Source organism: Manis javanica, chromosome 8 (assembly GCF_040802235.1).
Source record: "Manis javanica isolate MJ-LG chromosome 8, MJ_LKY, whole genome shotgun sequence".
In the NCBI taxonomy this organism is placed as follows: Eukaryota; Metazoa; Chordata; class Mammalia; order Pholidota; family Manidae; genus Manis; species Manis javanica.
The window spans coordinates 118,774,758-118,794,604 of NC_133163.1; the positions used below are offsets into that span (position 1 = coordinate 118,774,758).

Consider the following 19,847-nt stretch of genomic DNA (forward strand, 5'->3'; position numbering starts at 1 on the left):
CACTCTACACAGGGGCTGGACTGGCCTAGAGACAATAGTCCTGTCCAATGGCCATGTGTCAGTTCTTGGGATCCTGACATACTCCTTGACAAGGGAAGCATTATTACCCCATTCCACTGAAGAAGAAACTGAGCCTTAGGAGCCATTACAAGCCGCAACAACACTAAGAAGAAGCTTCAATAGGGATCCAACCTCTCTTCAAACTCCCTGACCAGAATTCTCCCCAAACCCCAGCCACCTAATCCAGCTTCCTCTGTGGGGTCTCCTGGTGAGGGTCAAAGGGGAGACTTCCAGGAGGTACCGAGCAGAATGTAAATACGAGAATTAACAGTTCACCTTCAAGATCAATAGGTCACAGACCCACAGCTCCAAGAGCCACATAAAACGCGCGCCAGGCATTACGCTCACTGTCCCTCTAGCTGACAGACTGGCGGCCCCTGGAGCCCCATGAAAGGCACAGCTCAGTGATCCACGTGCAAGCCTGACCCCTGGTGACCTTAACCTTGAACTGCATGGCCTGCCAAATAGGAAGTCACGAGGCTTGACACTCACAGCCCAGTCACAGACCAGGCCAAGTTCTGAACCGAGCAGAGCTCATGGATTGGGGCGGGCCTCCCAGCCCTCCAATCGGGTGACTCTGCACCCCGACGCAACTCTGCACGACCGTAATAACTATACTATACTGTTCGCATGGGGTGTGCTCATGCATCAGGAATCCCACAGTTACCTGGAAGGCAAATAAGAGTCTTAGCTCCTACATACAGGTAAATTGAGGCCAGAGCAGTGAAAGAAACTCCCAGATCCAATCAGGGATGACAGATCCTATACTTGAACCCAGATTTTCTGACTTAAAAGGCCATCCCCTCCAGCTTTCCTAAAATCTCCACCCTCTGGGTCACTAAAGGCAAGAAAGCAATGGGGAGGCATGGCCTCTAGGACGCCCTATTCAAAACAAGTGGATTTATTTAAAATAAAATAAATGCATGCATTTAAAATAAACGTACTTGAATTTATTTAAAATTAAATAGCTGTAGTAACTTTCTACCATCTTCCAATAGCCCATAAGCACAGGACAATTGATCTGCTCAAGTCTAGAGTGGATGGACTAGATCAGGGCTGCCAGATGTAGCAAATAAAAATACAGGATGTGCAGTTACATTTGAATTTCAGATAAACAGTGAATGTTCTCTTTGGGATGTATTTATACTAAAAAATAATTTGTTGTTGATCTGAAATTCGAATTTTAACTAAGTGTCATCTATTTGATCTGGCACTCCTGACTCAATGCCATTTGGGAATGGGAGAGAGTGGCAGCTAGTTTGGGGGGGGGGGGTGGTCCCAGGAACAAGTCCTTGGAGTCCTGTTAACTAGAAGAGCAAGATGAAGCAGGGGACCCAGACAGGAAAGGGGGAGCCACTGCAGGCTCTGAGCAGGTGGGGGGTGATGTGGTGATGTGCTTCTTAAGGATAATTCTGACAAACGCGGAGAATAAGCTGAAGGGAGAAGCAGCTGCTTAGGAGGGTGGGCAAGGGGCAGCTGCGAGAACACGGCGGTTCGCCAGCGGTTGCGTGGCAGAGGTGGTGGGCAGTGGTGCTGGGAATGTGTTCTGGGTGTGGACGTGGCTGGAACTGCACGCTTGTTCTTCCCCGTCTGCCCCCTCAAAAGGTCACCCTCGGTTTCCACCCCAGGCCGGCTTCCGGTCTTTCCCTCCCCCTCCGTGTGTCCTCCTCAGCCCCCTGTCACCTGACTGGGCTGTCCTTGCTCTGCTCTGGCAGCCGGTCCACGGAGGTCACTTGGTTTTTTATCTCCCACCCCAAGCCTCCATCCCCCAGAAGGCACAGCCAAGTGGTGGGAGGGCAGCTTTCCCGAGAGAAGAGCGCCCTTGCTCACGGGGCTGAGCAGCAGAGCAGGAAGGGCCCCTGCCTGCAGAAGGGGCCTTTCCCCCTGGTCCCCGAGCAGAGGCCTGCAGGCCGCCCAAGAGGCTGTGGTTCACCCCTTGACTCCGAGTGGGCAAACAGCCGTTTCAGCCCCAGTTAGCAATCCAGAGCACAGCTGAACGCAGGCACCCTTGCTGACTGCCTTGCTGGCATTGGCTCGTCTAAGGAGGACGAAGACAACAGCACTCCAAGTCCTCCAGACACAGGGCCTAGCGACCCGACCCGCGGCCCGGAAACGCTCCCGGACCCCCACCTCGGGGCTCTTGCTGCATCCTGGGCTAACTTCCCCTGAGCTGCATCTCGGAAGGAGAAGGAAAAAGCTGATCTTCCTGCTCCAGGTCAGTGGTTTTCACTTGTTCCCGGCCGAGGCCACCAAGCAGGGGGGTGAGGAGGAGAGAGGAGCCTGGGCAACGCCGGGAGCCCATCCCCCACCTTGGCCGCACAGACTCCATTTATCCATATTTTATAAATGGGTGCTCCTTGCCAAATTCTTTTTATTTAGAGGTTTGCTTAGATACTCACCTATGTACAATCTGAACCCTTATATACATTTGAAGTGGGTGGGCCTGTGTGGTAACTCTGTTCTCTGGTATAAAGACCCCCCGAGTTCACCTTTCCCAGCCCATCATCGGACCCTTGCTCCATAAGCTTTTATTCCCCTTTTGTCATCCTCCTTGTGACTTTAATTCCTGGGGCCGAAAGACCCTCTCTCCGAAGTCCTCTTTATCAGAACCCCCACAGCAGCCACTTAACACGACGTTGGCTGTGGCTGACGTGGCTCCTTCCGCAGAGGAGACCGCCGAGATCAGAGCAGCAGACCTGGCCGGCTATGGGGACTCTGCCTCGGATGCCGGCCCTCGCTGAGTTCCCACGGCATCTCCAACCCCAGCAGCTTGCCGGGATCTCTGTCCGAGGCATGGGAGTTCCGGGCTGTGGCTGGTCTGACTTCTGCTACAAGAGTCTGCCTCAGAGCTGGGAGCTCCCTGGGCGCCATGCTCCAGTCAGTGTGCCCAGACGGCCCTGCAGGAAGAAGAATGAGGTTTCTGGGGTCTCAGCCCTGGAGACCAGTCCCGGGTGGACTCCTCCCGCAAGCATCCAGATGCCGGCCGCCTGGCACCTGTTACGTGGCAGGAGGGAGATGTCTGACCACGTGCGGAGACAGCTTCTGGCCGAGGGCGATGCGCAGTCAATGCTGTCGCTCACCCCCAGCATGCTAAGAGGTGCAGAGCTCAGCTCGCAGCGGTCCGTAGAGAACCCATACCCCGTGATTCAACCCCCAGGGACCCAAGAACCACCTAGGCCAGTGGTTCTCACCCTTCACTAGGCATCAGCATCAAAAATACAGATGCTCAAATGGCACCCACAGAAGTGTAGCTGACCCAGGGTGAGGTCTGGGCCTCCTAATTCTTTGACAACTGCCCCGGTGATTTTCTGAGTGGCCAAAGTTGAGGACCACCATCATCACCAGGTCCAACCCCTCCCTTTCACAGAGGAAGAAATCGAGGCCCAGGGGGAGGAGCTGGTGACACTTAGGATGAGGACCAGGGTCACTGGTCTGGAATCAGGGGTCTTTGTACACCCAAACTGGTGTACCCCAAAATATTCAGCCAGGGTTGTGAGAGGTGCAAAGAGGAAGGAACAACACATACTCTGCTTTCTGGCCTTGGAAGGAGACACTGGCCTTCCCTCCCGCTCTTGAGCCAAGTCTTGCCTCTTGGATTCTTCGCCATGAGTCAATGGAAGGCGATTCTGAGTAGGCCAACAGTTGTTCAGCCTGTTAGCAGTTTTGAACACCAATTGTACGCAGACACTCTTGTTAAATGCTTTGCTGGCATTGTCTCATCTAGAAGATCTGCTGTTTCTAGCCAGAACTGAGCCACTTTCCCCAAGAGAAAAATGCAAATTGGTATTCATTAACAGAGGAATGGCTAAGGAAAATGTGGTTACATATATAATGGAATATTATTAAGCCATAACCAAGAAAGAAATCCTGTCATTTGCAACAACATGGGTAGACTTTGAGGGCATTACACTAAATGCAATGAGTCAGGCAGAAAAAGACAAATACTGTATGATCTCACACACATGTGGAATCTAAAAACATCAAACACAGAAACTGAGAATACAGATGGTTGCCAGGGGCTGCAGGGTGGGGTACACAGGGAAAGGGTCAAAGGGTACAAACTTTCAGTTACAAAATGAATATGTTCCAGGGCTGTAATGTACAGCCTGGTGACAATAATTAACAATACTGTGTTGTGTATTTGAAAGTTGCTAAGAGAGTGGATCTTATATGTTCTCACCATAACAACAAAATGGTAACTATGTGAGGTGAAGGAGGTATTAACTAACCTGACTGTGGCAAACATTTCACAATCTATATTTGGATCAAGTCATCACATTGTACACCCTAAGTTTGCACAATATTATATGTCAATTATATCTCAATAAAACTGGAAAAATGGAAGCTGGGCTTTACCCTACTTTAGTAGCCATGCCCTGCTTAGTGGAATCCAAAAGTTCTTGCTTGCAGTTTCTAACAGCCAAGGATCTTCATCCTTGCTCAAGACAGGCAACTCCTGGTCCAACCCCAAGCCCAGCCATGCCTGACCAGAGCTCTGGAAGGTGCACAGCACAGACCTGTGAGTCAGGACCCCTGAGCTCTAGTCCCAGATCTACCGTCAAATGCCTGTGGGTCAGGTCATTTCCCTTCTCTGGGCCTCAGTTTCACCACCCATTAAATGGGAGGGTTGGACTCCTTCAGAGATATTCAAATTTGTTTTGTGCAGGACAACACTTTCTTCACAAAACACTGCATGCAGAACACACAGATGACCGTGGACCTGGCAGAAGCAACAGGCAGCCCTCAGAGCTGGGCATGTGCAGCCCTCCCGGCCCGCTGAGGATGCCCCCTGGAGCTGGCCAGAGCTTTACTCCATTTGGTCTATAAGGTGCCCCTGGGTTCTGTCACCCCGGGATCTGATGGGAGGAGCAGGGAGTCGGGGAGCGCCGGCAGTAAGGTGAGAGACAACTCAGAAAAGAGCAGAATATCTGTGCAGCAGGGTCCAGCACTCCTTTTTCCCAGAATAATTGGGGAAAGAAATTTCTTATCCATGTGTCATGACTCGAGTGGCTGAGGAGGCAGCATGGGAAGGAGGTGACAATGCAGACCAGCGGCACCAGGGTAAGGCAGGTCGGCAGGGTCATTGGGCAGGTGGCGTCTGGCAGCCCCTTGGTGCACTCCAGATTTCCCCTTGTCTGCGGTGTGTGGGCCAGGGGGCCCCACCCGTGGATCTCATGAACATTCCCGTCTGTTTCTGAATCTGTGGAATGCACTCATCAGGGCTGTTGGAGGGACCATAGAAATCCTGCAAAGGGCTCAGAGCAAGGCCTAGCACCTCGCCAGCAGCTCCTCCTTGTTAGCTGTGGTTTTCCGTGTTGTTATTTTGTTCCCTTGTGGTCTGCATGCTTCTTTGATTGGGTGGGGGCAGGGGAGAGTCATCTAACTCTCGGAGCTGGTGGAAACCTCATCTTAGAGATAAAGAAAGAAAGTGAGGCCCAGAGACAGAAAAGGCCCTGACCAAGTTCACGTGGTGAGTCAGAACCAAGCTGGGGCTCCGAGCAAGGCCTCCGGGGGAGCAGCCCCAGCCCCGCAGGCAGAGCACACGGCCTGTCTCCCCCTGCTGCTCTGCCTGCTCCAGCCTGCATGGACTCGCCTTTCCAAACACCCCCACCCAACCAGCCCACGGTGAGACCACTGACCCCTGGGGTGGCCTCAGGTTCCTGAGGCCGGTTCAGCCTCTCATCCCTGGCAGCCAGGGCCTGTGACTGCACTGACTGCCCCCTGGAGAAGGGGGAGCCTGGTGTTTGCCCACATGAGTCAGGTTTCCAGAGCAGAAGCCTCGGGCAGAGCCACATCGCACGGCCTCAGCCTGGTCTCACTCCCCACAAACCACTTCCTGCCCCATTCCTGGCACAGCCAGCCTGAGCCTCCAGACAGCTGCATGGCCCCGGCCTCTGCCGTCCCACAGGTCCCAGCGCACCCCCAGCGCGCTGCACATCCACCCCCGACCCACAGGTGGAGGCGAATCTGCCTGTCCAGTGTCCAATCTACCTGGGTACCTGAGGCAGTGGAAAACCCCTCCAGGAAAATCCAGTCCCTGTGGCTCAGGAGCCCTCTGTCACTGCCCGCGCCTGTAACTTTGATTGTCCCCAAGTCATCCGTGTCTGCCTGCAGCTGTGGGAAGAACAGAGCTGCCAGGCTGGCAGCCCCCTGCCCATTCACCGGGGCTGAGGTCCACTCTGTTCACCTTTCTGCAGAGAGAGAAAGAAAGAGAACTGGCTTTGGAGTAAGCCAGAGCTGAGCTGGAACCCCAGCTTCACTGCTGCCTTTCTATGGCTTGATTAAGTGACTTAACCTTCCTTACCCTGAGTTTTCCCACCTGTAAAATGGGGAGCATAATATGGCCCCTTCCTGATGTCTTGGGAGAAGTAACCCAGCTAATATGAAAGCCTACCCTGTGCCCGGCCATAGTAGATGCTCAGGAAATACTAGGGTCCTAGTCCTCCACCGCCCAGCTGTCAGTCACCTTGTCACTGACTGATACACTTAGACTCTGAGTGAGCAAACAAATAATGGGCCCTTATCCCCTCACACCCAGAAAGCTGGGGAGAGGCTGGGGTGACAGGGCTGGAGCCCATGCCCTCTGGGAGAGATGAGGGAACCTCATTCCTCCCTTCTTCCCAAACCAGTAAAGCAAAATACCAGTGTGATTCAGTTTTTGAAGACACAGAATAAACACGGCTGCAGAAGAGATTAGGTCTTTGTTTCCCTCAGCTTAAAGACAGTTGGAAAAGCAGCATTGAAAATGCTGAAAACCAGAATCAGCCAACAGAAAATTCGTGGCAGCTTAATTTCCTTATCTAATTGCAGAGTGGAATCCTGTACAGGAAGCATAAGATTAAAGGGAGATGAATTTCCTATTTCACCAGGCTAGAGGGAATTCACAGGAGCCCCATGCCTTTGGGGAGGAGAGAGGCCAGAGTCAGCGAGGAAAAGCAAGGTTTGTCCTGGGGGTGACATGGAGGCGGGACAGGCCACGGGGCCCCTGAGAGCTGAGGGGAAGCTTTACCTACTGCCAGGGTCAGTCCAGATGCACTTCTCCTTCTCACAAGCCTTTTGTGTGCACTTTCTGTCGTTCCTTCCTTCTAATAAATCATCTTTGTTTTGTGGTTACTAAGCACCAGTGCTTCCCTTAGACTCATCCAGTTAATCCTTGAAACAAACCCGTGAGTAGCTGCTACTATTATCCTCATGTCATGGATGAGAAAAGTGGAGCACAGAGAAGACAAGTGGTAGAGCCGGAAAGTAGCAGAGCCAGGATTTGAATCTACGCTCTCTGAAAGCCATCTGCCCTTCATTCTTTCCTCTCCAAATATAAGGTTTGCTAAAATGGACCATGGCTGTGCCATGCAGTGTCGGCTGGGTTATTCCCGGCCCCTGCTGCAGGGGCCCCTCTCAAGCAAGCCCCGCCCCGACCACATCCCTCACTTACACATGCCCCTTGAGGTTCTTCCCAAACTAGAAATATCTTGGGCAAGCTTTGAAAGTTGTCCGTGAGCCCAGTGTGGTGACCCTGGGCAACAGCTGCTGCAGGTGGAAAGAGAGCCAGACCCCGTGGAGAGACCCGCCCGCGCTCTCACAGGGAAGCCTGGCCAGGGTGGGCCGTACGCTGGGCTCTGCGGGGAGGGCTGGGCAGAACAGCCCCAGGCCAGCCAGACCTCCCTCGGCAGGCTGCTGCCGCTGCCTCCGAGGCCTGTGGGTGGAACATGGACCCAGCAAAGGCAGGCCTCACAGAAGGAAAGGCTATGGCTTGCCGGCCCACACCGCAATGTGGCAAAGACAGGAAAGGCCTGATAAGACTCCCAGCTGGGGCAGGGATGTGTGACTGGCTTCTGGGGGGACCAGCATCCAGACCTCTCTCAGGGACGACAAACAGACTTCAGCTGACAGGTCAATGACAATCAGTTGGTCGTGGCTGCCTAGAGATTCAATAAGGATGCCAAAGTCACTTCCTGGCTTCTGTGACTGATTAGCAATATCTGCTATGAGTGCAGCATCAGAAAACGGCAGCATGATTGCATCCCAGAAAGCTCCATCGATGACATGGCATTTAGCACCCTCCCCAACAGGACCATGGCTTCATCTCCACTCCTTTCCCATCCTTCTCACCTCTAGCCACTCCCAGGTGGTTACGGTTCTCTGACCATATCCTTGAAGACAATACATTGCTATCTGTTTCAGACAGTCCTTGTACAGCATGTTCCAACTGCCTGCGAAGCCCCTCCATCCTCACCTGCCTAATGAACTCATTTTCCCCCTTCAAAACTCTGTCCTGCCTTCACTACCTCTGATCCCCACCCTGACAGAGCTAATCACTTTCTCTGCATTATGTGCTAAAATGATCCCACTTTGCAGACCAGGGCCCAACACTGGGTGATGTTAGGAACTTGCCCCAGGTTCCCCAGCTGGGCCACAATGGCACTGAGATCACAGCCCAGATTTTAATCCCTATGCCATGCTCTCTCTGTATGTATCATACCCTGGTGTAGTTTCGTATTTACAAGTCCGTCTCCCTTTCTAAACAGTTACTTCTTAGACGGCACAGACCGCCTCTCTCTCTCTCTCTCTCGTGCCCTCAGCAGCTAGCCCTGGGCCAGCACACAGGAGGCACTCCTGGCTCAACTGGATTCGACAGAGTGGTGGAGAACGTGTCCTGCCCCCTGACGCCATCGTGCTCCTCCCAGGACTCCCCTCAGCCCTGCCTGCCCGATCTGGGCAGCGAATGTGGGACGTGCCTCAGCAGGGCGGGTCCGCTGTGGCTCCCAGGCTGCACAGACGTGAATCTTTTCCATGTGGATGGTTTGTCACCCCAGAGAGATAGTCTCATACAGAGAAGCACAAAGTATACATCTCTTTTCTTTTACTTTCTTTTGTTATATTTTATTTTATTTTATTTTCTCCATTGCTTTTGCGTCTTACTTATTGAGTGCCTCCATTGTATCAAGCATGGGCTGGGTTCAAGGAGAACATGTGCCCCTCCTAAAGCAGTGTCCTCAAACTGGGCTCTCAAACTGTGGACAAGCCACTGGTTTAAAACATGGATTCCCTGACTCCCCTAACCCTCCAGATTCCAATTCCAGAAGGGCTGAAGCTCTGTACTGCCCAGCTTTAATGAGACATTTCTGATTCAAATCCATCAACAGTCAGCACATGATAGAAATTCCCCAGTTGGCATCCTCGCCATCAGCAATGCTGGCGGCTCAGTGATTAACCAAAGGCCTGGTTGTATGGAGAAGGGGGTGCCCTGGGTGCTCTGGACCTCCTGCTGTGCACAGGGGCCTGGGGATCCTAATCCCAGCTCTTCCTTCTTCAAACCTCACTTAAACATCTCTTCCCAGGGCAGTTCTCTCTGATTCCTCAGGCTGGGTTCACTGCACCTTCACGTCTCCATCCACAGACATGTCCCACTGTGATGGCCTGGTCATTTGTCTCACACCAACCCTGAACTGTGAGCTCCTTGAGGGGAGAAGCCTCTAGTTAACTGAGACACTCTCTCTTGGCCACAGGCATGTTTGCTGAATTAAATAAAACATTTTAACCTGTCCAGTACAGCCAGGCTTGAAAGCACAGGAGGTGCCTATCTGTCTGGGTTCCAGGTCCAGGGGTCAGAGAGGAGGAGGGGAAGCAGCTGATACCAACTCTCCAGTGGGAGAGGACGGGGAAGCCTGGCAGAGCCCTTCAGGCGGGACAGGTGGATGTGAGCACGGATGAGCTATGGTCTAAAATACAGCCCCAAATTCTGCCCCAGAGACTCCTCAACTGCCCAGGCTAAAAGGGACCCCCAAGAAGTCAGCCCCGTGAGCCCCTGTCATGGCCTTCTCCCTGTGAGCCCCAGGTGCTGGCTGTCTCCTCCACCCAGAGCCTGTTCAGCTGTTGCTTGGCTTCTCTGGCCTGTTACTGAGAGCCGACACCAGCTGGTGATTCAGTGAGCAGGCACGTCCAGCACCACCACCCGAACTCCAAGGAGAAAGGCAATGCTGCAGGCCTTGGAGCCAGACAGATCTGGTTTCCCTGAGGCCGCTCCACTATCTGTGCGCCTTTAGATGTGAGACATACCTCTCTGGGCCTCACTTCTCTCCCTGATAACACAGAGGTTCCCACACCTACACCTCCCAGACTGTGGGGAGAAATACATGACAGAGCAACTCTTGAGGGCCGAGGACTTCTTCCCTGCCTCACTGTGACTGTGCCCCACCTCTTGTCCTGGGGCCTTCCCAATACTGCACACCTGTCTGAATGCCTTCTTTCAGCACAAGCTTCCTTCGTTAGGTCGGCCTGCCACTGCCATGCTCTGGTCAGAGCAGACTTCCTGTCCACGCTGCTGAGATGACTCATATTCCGTCAAGGCTCAGATACGTCTCTTCCAAGTTGTGGGAAGCCCCAGGAAGTTCTGAGATCCATGGGCATACACTGGGCATCATGACCCCTCTGTAACCTGGTCACATTCCCAGGGACACCCCCTCCCAACGGGCTTCAGGAGAAAGGCACCCTCTCTTCAGCATTCCCAGGGGAAGCACACAACCTTTATGCCAGGGAGCTCCCCAGGGCAGCTGGCACTCCAGGGTGGGACAGACCTTGCTGACACACACACATCTGATGAGCGGGCACAGCAAAGGCCCTCTCATGAGTGGTGGCCAAAGGGGACCCTGTCCCTCCACCAGCAAGGAAAGTGACAGACCCCTTTACTTCACAGAGCTGTGGTGGGCAGACAATACATCAAAGTGAGATCACAGAATGTAGAGGACTGTGGCTCCGGAAAGGATTCACAGAGAGGAGCCATGCACTGGGCTGAGGCAGCAGACATCATTGACTCATGGCCCCTCACGCCGCTCCTAAGAGAAAGACGCTGCTGCAAGCCCTGTTTTACACATGGGCACCCTGAGGGGTAGACCATGTGAGCTACCTGAACCTGGCATGCAAGATCAGGGGACATGCAAGATCAAGACCTGCCAGGTTCAACTCCAAAGCCTTCTTCCCCCAAAGCTCAAGCAAAGGGACAAGGTTCTTTTGGGGTGGATGCCATCTTCCAGCTTCCCCATCAGCAAGCTCCACCCCACCTGCCCCTGAATAGGTCTCACCCAGATCCAAGTGAGGAGAGTCTGAGTCCCCAAGCTAGCAGGCCAGGACCTGACCGGTCACCCCGAGGCTGTCAGCAACTGCCGCTCCTGCAGGAAGCTACATAACTCACAGCCCAGGCCTTAGCGGCACAGGGACTGAGGTTTGAGCCTCCAGCTGTGTGACTTGAAGTAAGTCACTTCACCTCTCTGAACATCAATTTCCCCACCTGTGAAATTGGGAAAGGAATCCTTTAGTTCACAGGATCATTGTACAAATTATATGAAATGACATTATATGAAGTATCTGGCACATACTGCTCAGTCAACGCTGGTTTTCCCATGAGTTCTCCACAAGATAACACTCCTCCCATCAAACACACCATCGCCCACCATCAGCTGTCTGTTGTCTTCCATAACCTTATCTCTCACCAGGAAGAGAGAGAATTATCTCTGGGCAGCAGAGAGGAAATAGCTAGGTAGGACCCGGCTGCCTATGTACATTAGTTTAAACTTTTATGAAATGAGGAAATTCTCTCTCCCACTTCCAAGTTCCTGGGATAAATGAAGCCAGGAGGAAAATACTCACTCCTCCTCTCAGGGGGGCCCATGGGCAGGAAAAGCAGGTAGTCTCTGATGCCCAGTGGTCCCAGGCTTGCCAGAGAAGAGGGGACCCTTTTTCCTCTAATGCCGGGGGTAAGAGGTGGAAATCGCTCTTATTTTCCTACAAGGGGGCTCACACCAAAATGTACTTCTAGACTCTAGGAACATCCAGGATTTGAAAAGCCAAATGTACAGAGCAATTCCATCATGAGACAGGGAGGCTCCAGCTCCCAATTCAAGGGAGAGGCCCCAAGAGCATGCATATAAATGCTTGGAGATCCTCCAGATGTCAGAGGCACTCACAGCCTCCTTGAAATATCCTTCTGATTATTCCATCAGGCCAAACGTCTTGATAATGTGCACCAGTGATCTTGAATCTCGTAGGCCCTGCCTGTACAGATGTGGCTTCCAAGATCAAACAAAACAGCCTTTTACAGAAACTTGCAAGAAATTATTCCTTGTCTGGGGGCGGCAGATGACTAGAGGCATCCACCTGAGAGGATAGCCAGGTGCTGCATTTCAGGCCCTCTTTGCCAAGATCCCTCTCATCCCCTGGACAGGCCCGAGTCAGCATGACCACGAGGTGTCCAGGGTGGGGAATATGGGCAGGGAAGACAAAGGGCCATGTCAGCTGCTGGTACGTCAAGAGCTCCAGGCTCCCGGACACATCCCAGAGCCACCAAACCCCTTCCAAGGGAGTGGTTGGGCCTGGCTCTGGAGCCACACTGGTTTCGGATCCCAGTACTGCCACTGGCTGTGAGACCTTGAGCATGGCAGTGAACTTCACAAAGCCTCAGTTTTGTTCTGGGGAAAGGAGGACAGTAAAACTCCCCCACTAGCTGTAGAATGGATTACACAGTGTGGCAGGGCCTGAGGTGCTCTTGGAGATGGATACCTGACGTCCATTTACCATAGCCCTTCTGGGCAAGGAGAAGGGGTTCTTTACCTCTACTTCCTGCTTCTCTTCTGACTCCCCCAAGACCACAGCGGGGGGTATCAACGTCCCCTCCGGGGGCTTCTTTGCCATGGCTGCCTTATCCTCAATATCCACTTGACCTGGATGCCACCTGGGTCCTCTGTCAACCCCTGGCTTCGACCCATATTCAGAGAGCACTGGAGATGCCCCAGCACAAGGCTCAGACCCGCGGGCAGAGACCGAAGCGAGCTTGATGGGAAGTTAGAGCCCAACGGGAGCAGACACAGGTCATCAGGGACAAAGACACCTTGCAACCCGGCTCCCGTCCCAGCTGTGCTCCCAAGCTGCTGAGTGACTTGGGCAAACCCCTCTCCACGCTGGGTCTGAAGACACCCCACACCCACCATGGGCCCAAGAGGCCAAGGCCAGGATAGCACAGCTCCCCCTGCTCCGCTTTATGTACTGAACTCCAGCAGTATTTTCACTTGAGGAAAACCAGCTCTTGCAAACCATTCCACCAAACATCCTGGGCATCTGCCCAGACCCCGGGCCCAGTAAGGAAGAGGTGGTCAATTAAGTCACTAAATGAATAAAAGGAAAGAGAGGACTGCTAAGGGGGGAAGAATGAGCCCCGACAGAGGGCAGAACAGAAGGAAAAAGAAGAAAAACTGGTAAGCCAGAAGCAGGTGAAGGGCAGGCCAGGAAGAGGAAAAGGGATTAAAAGAGGGGGTATGGGCTCCGGGGTACCCCTGCACCAGCCTGGGCATGACCTGGAGGCCAGGAGGGGCATCTTTCCCTGGTCTGGCAGCTCCGCGTCTTCTGCTCTGAATATCTGATGGCCCCGCAGGAAGGACCCCGCTTCCCTGTCGGGAGAGGGGAGTAGGGGAAGCAGAGCCAGTAATGAGCGCCCCCCCGGGTCTTCTCATGCACTAGCCATGCCTGCATCCGGGGACCAGCTGGGGCCTCCCTCCTCGACTCTACCTGCTCCACCCAAGTGCTGCTTGTTTATTCCAAGTGAAGCCCACAGCACAGGAGCCTCGGGCTTTGCATGGCTAATGGCCTGGGCTGGGGGGCTCCATCCCACCCGTGATCCTGCCAGACCCTCAGCCTACTACTCAGTCCACCCAGCATTTTTCTCCTGGCAGAAAAGCCTCTGGAGAGGTCTCAGTACTCAACTGTCACAGGCACTGGCACCTGCCCTCTCCGTGGTCTGGGAAACAGGCAGACCCATGCCACAGATAAGGACAGTAAGGTCCCGGGAGGGCAGCTTGCCAAGTCCACGTAGCTGCTTGGGTAGAAACAGCACTGGAGCCTGAGTCTTCTGATCCCAGAACCAGGGCTCTTTCCAACAAAAATGACCCCTTCATACCAGATAGTCTTTCTGTCATTCGTTTGCATCACAAGGTGAAAAAGGACAGCCAGAACAGATGGCCTGAGACAGTGATTCTCAGAGGGCCGATCAAAGGCCAGAAGGGGCCACTGGACCCCAAGTCATCAGCAAGGAGCCCTCACTCATTCCTCTCCCAACGCGGCCCCCAGGGCTTCACAGGGCGCCCCGGGGACGCTGCTGTGCTCTTTGCTGAGAAGACGTCAGAGGGGTGGACGCTGGGTTTCCTGACCTTGAGGAGCTGGCAGGGTCAAGGAGGGGGTAGAGTGATGTCACTTTCGGCAGGAAGGTTCCCTGACCCGCCAGCCCAGGCCAGGACTTAGGGGAACACTCTCCTGGTACCCTGTGCTTTTCCTTGGCATGAGTCGCAGGCCTCACTGTGTGTTGGTGGGATTATGCATTTGAAGTCTCTGTCCCTTTTCTAGAGTATGCTGGCACCAGGTTGGCTTGGCCCAGAACCGAGTCTGGCACATGGAGATGCCCATAAATACTTGTTCAGTGAATGAGTACATGGACGGTTGGATGGACAAATGGCTGTTGAAGAAGTCAGTAAAGCGGGAGGTCAGAGGATAGAGAAAGAGGAATATAAACTCAAAAGCCCAAGGGAGAGAGTAAAAGAGAAAGCTTCCGTGTACACGTAGGTGGGGGAAATTAGAAAACCAGTTGCTGGGGAACCTATTAGAGAGACAAGCCCAGGGCCACAGGGAGAGAACAGTCAGGAGACCAGGGTCAGTGTCCACCATGTCCCCAGTTTGCTGGGAGCCTTGCTCAGGGTCCTGAGCCATCTGAGCCTCAGTCATTTCTGCCACAAACTGGGGAGATGGGGTTGACTCTGTCTACCTTACAGCCCTTTTGATTCCTAAAACCCCACAACTAGGCCCAGCCAGCAGCTCTCAAGGCTCCCTCTCTCAGACCAAAAGCCCCAGCTCCCCCTGCCCTCAAGCCCTGAACCCCTGGCGGGCCTGACCTTGAAGTGTCCCACTGGCTGCAGAACCCTGCATGACTTCCCCTGAATTACCCCAAGCCCTCTTGGGGCCTCTGGGGCCAGCTGTGCCTTGCTCACAGCCACAAGGCCCGCCTCTGCTGAAGCTTGGCTCTGCAACTTCGGGCAAGTCACTGGGAGCCTCAGGTTCCCACGTGTGCCATGGAAAAGGAGCTGTGCACCCCCCCCCCCGCACCCTCCCACCCCAGAGTTACTGGGAACTCTAGTAGAATTGGGTTTGTGCAAGAACTTAGTGTCGGTGAAGTAAAGGGATTCGTCTTTTGGCCATCCTCTCCTCTCAAGCTCTCTCTCACTCCCATAAATGCTCTATGTCCTGGGGTCCCCTCCTCTTAAATAATCCTAGTGTCAGTGACAGCAGCGTAAGTGTTAATTCCTTCCCTGGGGGTGAAATCCTCTGAAAGCCAAATACAGAAGAGGTGGGAGAGGAGGGGTGGGGGTGGGGTTTCCTGCCAGTGATGGAAGGAGCAGGCCCGCCCAGGAGCCACCCATTCAGCCCGCTCCTCAGCAAGGGCCTGTGTCCAAACCCCGCACACGACCTACAGGAGTCATCCCCAAATGCCAGCACCTGAACCATGGTGGGGCTGCCCTGGGTGGCCAAAGAGGCAGAGCTACAAAGCTAGAATGTTCCACAGGGTACCTCTCATCCACCCCTCACCACACAGACAGGGTCTCAAGAGGGCTATGTGCTGCCCAGTAGCAACCCGTGAGTCAATCTCAGGTCCCTGACTCCTTTAACTGCACACCCTGCCGCCCAAGACACTTACCTGCTGCTCCCAGGCCATGTGATGAGGGATATGACTGCGACGGTGGTGAGCAGCCCAGCTGGGTTCACCTCAGCTGGAGCATCTGAGGGGCTGGGGGATGCAGAGCTGACTAGGCACCCCCCACCCTGGGAAGGGTTCCAGGTATCCCAGGCCTCCATTAGAAGGGCTCGGATTTGGAACCCAAATTTAAGGTTGGCTGTTATCTGGTAGCAAAAGAATTCCTGGCAAAAAGTGAACACCCTCATCCCTAACATCCCTAACAAAGTGCCAGCCCCTTTGCTTTCCAGCTCCAAGCTTCCCCCCAAACCCAGAATAACCCTCTAGTTTGGCCCCGGATGCCAAAACCTGTTGCTGATGACCACAGCTTTGCATCACCAGGCTCCGACATTCCCACATTCTGGGACCGTCTGGACAGCAAGATGAGCAGTGGGCACAGACCAGAGGTGACTGAATGACCCAGGCAGTCGAGTCCCCGAGGAGACCGCTTTGTTCCCAGTCTTCTGCAGCCCTGCGGGACTTCCCCAGACCTGCCGTCTGAGGCCAAGAGCAGTCCTCCTCTCATCCATTACCTCTGTTTGTGCAGACCCACACAAAGTGAGTAATTCTGAAAGGCAGAGTCAGCCCAGGGATACATAAGTAATTCAGGCGCTCCCTTGGGGATGTTAATGGGGAAAGCAATCTGAATAAAGAATCCACAGGTGTGGCTGACTAATACTACCCTGGTGGGGATGGGGGTAAGAAGAGGTAGGAAGGATTGCTTTTTACGCATCTTGCTAACCCCAAACAGAGGGAGAACTCTCAGACAGTTGACCAACCCATGACACCAGACCTGAAGGCAGTTACAGAGAAGAGCCAGGGGGCTGTCGGGGAGTTCCCTCCCAGCTCCCTCCCACCCCCACCGGCAGAAAGGACTTGCACAATCCATCATGCATTGGGAGGTTAAGCACATAACACAGCCCCCAGAGTCAGAAGGACTTTCCAGGCCAGGTGGCCCCTTGGGGTATGCAAATGCATGCAGATTGACCTGTGAGTGGGCATTCAGCCCTCGGTGGTCACCTGCTGAGGGACTTCTGTGGAACAGAGCTGTGCTGGCAGCCAGAGCCCATAGTAGCATCTAATGGTCTCCTGCTGGCAGTTCCCAGGGGGCCTTGAAGGAACTCCAGAGACTGCCGCGGGACTGGCCTACTGGACCCTGCCTTGGTAGGTGAGTGGTTTCACCTCAGCCGACAGAGAAATGCTAGGGAGAAGGGAGAGGCTGTGTGGAGCAAGGTCAGCCGGCAGAGCGCAGGCAGTTGCCCATGGCAGACTCCACGCCTGTGGGTTTTAGCAAAAGGGGAATTTGCAATAGGAAGCAAATTACAGAAAGAGGGCCAAAAACAAATCATCCCCAGTGTCCGCAAGGTAGCAGCCCTAGATCCCTAACAGAGGCCATGCAGAGCAGCAGGTCCTGGGTAGAGGGCTGGCATTCCCGCTGTGCCCAAGTGTCGGCTGCCATCATCCCCTCGGTCCGGCCAGGCACCTGTGCTGGGCATTGCAGGGCCCATCCATGCCTCGGGCAGGGTCTCTCTTCCAGCAGGCATTGTTGGAGGCACATGTACAACCTGGCCTTCAGATGCCAAGGACAGCACTCTCGATGTTGGTTATCCTCTGCTCTTTGTGCAGACAGCATGAAGCTGGGTATCAATCCTGCCAGGCTCTGAGTGGATTTCAGTGGAGGGACAGGGGTTTGATATTTAATCAGCATGTGATGTGAGTCGGGCACAGTAAACAAGGTGTCTCAGCTACTCACAGTGGCCTTAGGAGGTAGGAATGAGGAACTGAGATTCAGAAAGGATAAGTGACCTGCTGAAGCCTCACAGATAGGAATTAGAATGACCTACAAGCCAGTGGAGAGCAAGGGGACATGGGTGGGCGGAGGTTAGAGTGGGTGCCAGGGGTAGCATGCACTTCCAGCTGCCTGCCCCCGGACTCGTTCTTGCCCCTCCCACTCACAGCCTGCATGCTCTTACCCCCACCCCCACCACCAACACACAGACACAGGTTTCTAGTGCCGGGCATACCTAGGCCCAGCAGGCCCTTGGAAGAGGAGGGGAAGGGACCTCATCCTTCACAAGCGCCTCCCCAGCTCCTCCCTCCCTTCCCCTGCCCGCTGCAGCATCTGCTTCCCCAGCATCAGCATCAAAGATTCATCAAAGCTGAGGCCCAGCAAAGCGTGTGCTCCACATCTCTAAATGTGCACCTTCCCAATGAAAAATTCAGTGGAAAACGCAGGGAGTTCAAGTGCAGTGGGGGGTGTGGGGGAACAGGTTCAGGAAGGAAGGTAAAGAAAAGAGAGCTGACTCTGATTCTACTGAGTTTACCCACATTTATTGAGCATCTGCCTTACTGATCCAGGCACAGAGGCAGGGCCAAGGAATACAGTCACACAGGCTGTGCACTGCACAACTCCAGGGACTCCATCCCCAGAGACAGCAGAGGTGGTTCTGCAGAGGAAGCAAGCTGGCTCCTGTCCAAATGGTGTGGGAGTCAGAGGCCCAGGGACCCACGTCTGCTCCCAAACTCATACATTAGTTATCTAGCATCCTTGAGTCTTAGATTTCCTGTGTCCAAACTAGGTGGGGAGGGTGTTTACAATTCTCCCCCTTCTCATTTCCTCTTGTCCCAAGGGAAATGTGCACTTTGTGAACTGTTGTGGAAGAGAGAGAGAAAGCAGATACCTGGTCCTATAGAAAAGCCCCAAGAATGGGTTCAGGAATAGAGAGGAGAAAGGGACATTTCCAACAGGGGAGATAAGGGGAGGTTTCCTGGAGGAGGTGATGTTTGATCTAGGTTGTAAAGGATGAGAAGGAGCTGTAGGGCAAGCCAGTGGGGTGAGTGAGGAGCTGCTGCAGGGCCGGGGTGTAGAACAGGGGGACACAGGCCCGGAGGGAGGGATGACCAGCTTGGGTGGGAAAGGGAATGTCTGGTTTGGTCTGGGAGGAGCCAGGTTGGGAGTGGAAAGGGGGTGGGACATGGACTCGGTCTGCAGTAAGATGGGAAAAGGTGCCAGGGCAGCTGCAGGGCAGTTCGTGGGTGGCCACAGGTGTGCTGAGGAGTCAGGAGCCTGTGACCTCTGCCCCTCACTGGTCTGGTCACTTTAGAAGAGTCATGGCTCCGCTCAAGCCTCCGTTTCCTCATCCGTAAAATGAGGATATCAGGTGAAGTGATCTACAAGTCCCTCTTGGGGCTCACTTGGTGTGTGCTCTAGTACTAAGAGGTTGGTCCTGTTGCCCATGGGGCGTCGCAGGAAGCGTAGATTGACAAGACCTGCCCCGGACTTCCCCATTCCCCAGAGGGCACCCCCATCCCTACCCCAGGTGTCCATTGCAAAACAGTCTCCCAATACTGTGCTCCAGGGACAGGGAGCCTCGGGGCACGCACGCGGGCTCTCTGGAATGAAGCAGCACCTCCCTCCTTGCTGGAGAAATGACTCAGCACGACTCCCACCCCACCTTGCCGACCAGTGGGCAGCACCCACACCTGGAGTGACCCCTGGGCGAGCAAACAGCCCTCACAGCCCTGGTGTCACCAGCTCAGACGCGGGAGCCTCCAGGGTGAACAGCCCACACCACACCCTGCATGCCCGCATCTCCAGTCAGCTCTGCCCTGAAGGGGTGGCAGCTGCTACCTCCTGGTCAGGCCTGATGGCCCTCTGCAGACACCCGCGCAGCAGCCATGAATCAGCAGGTCCCTGCATGACTGGCACCTGGGCAGGACTTGTGGGCCTCCTGCTGCTGCGACAAGACTTCTCCTTGGTGGGAAATATGGTGCCTTCTCAGGCCAGCTCTGGGGGTCACAGCTCCCCTCCTTGCTAGCGGATGATCTTGAACTTGAAAGCCTTCCTCTGCTTTCTAAGTCTCAGCTTGCTTCCTTCTGTAAAGTAGGAAAATTAACACCTCTCTTCTAGGGCTCTTATGAAGGTTACACGTGACCATGTTTTTCAGGAGCCCTACCCAGGGGCCTTAAAGTCGTGCCATGATAAGCGTTCACCATTATGTTGGAACTTGCCTGTGGGGCACCC

At 54.2% G+C, this 19,847-nt stretch overlaps 2 long non-coding RNA genes across 2 annotated transcripts in view; one reads left to right on the plus strand and one right to left on the minus strand.

The window, feature by feature from the left end:
• Positions 1-1,790: 1,790 nt before the first annotated feature.
• LOC140843199 (uncharacterized) lies at positions 1,791-8,923 on the plus strand. The gene is made up of 2 exons (XR_012120773.1): positions 1,791-2,275; positions 8,640-8,923. It is a non-coding gene; the product is annotated as an uncharacterized lncRNA (long non-coding RNA).
• The window catches only part of LOC108397780 (uncharacterized), a 45,749-nt gene continuing 28,908 nt past the window's right edge, over positions 3,007-19,847 (minus strand). Inside the window, exons 5-6 of the long non-coding RNA XR_012120772.1 lie at positions 6,060-6,251; positions 3,007-3,816 (exon numbers count right to left, since the gene is read on the minus strand). This is a non-coding gene — a long non-coding RNA (uncharacterized lncRNA). The remainder of the gene's footprint in view (positions 3,817-6,059; positions 6,252-19,847) is intronic.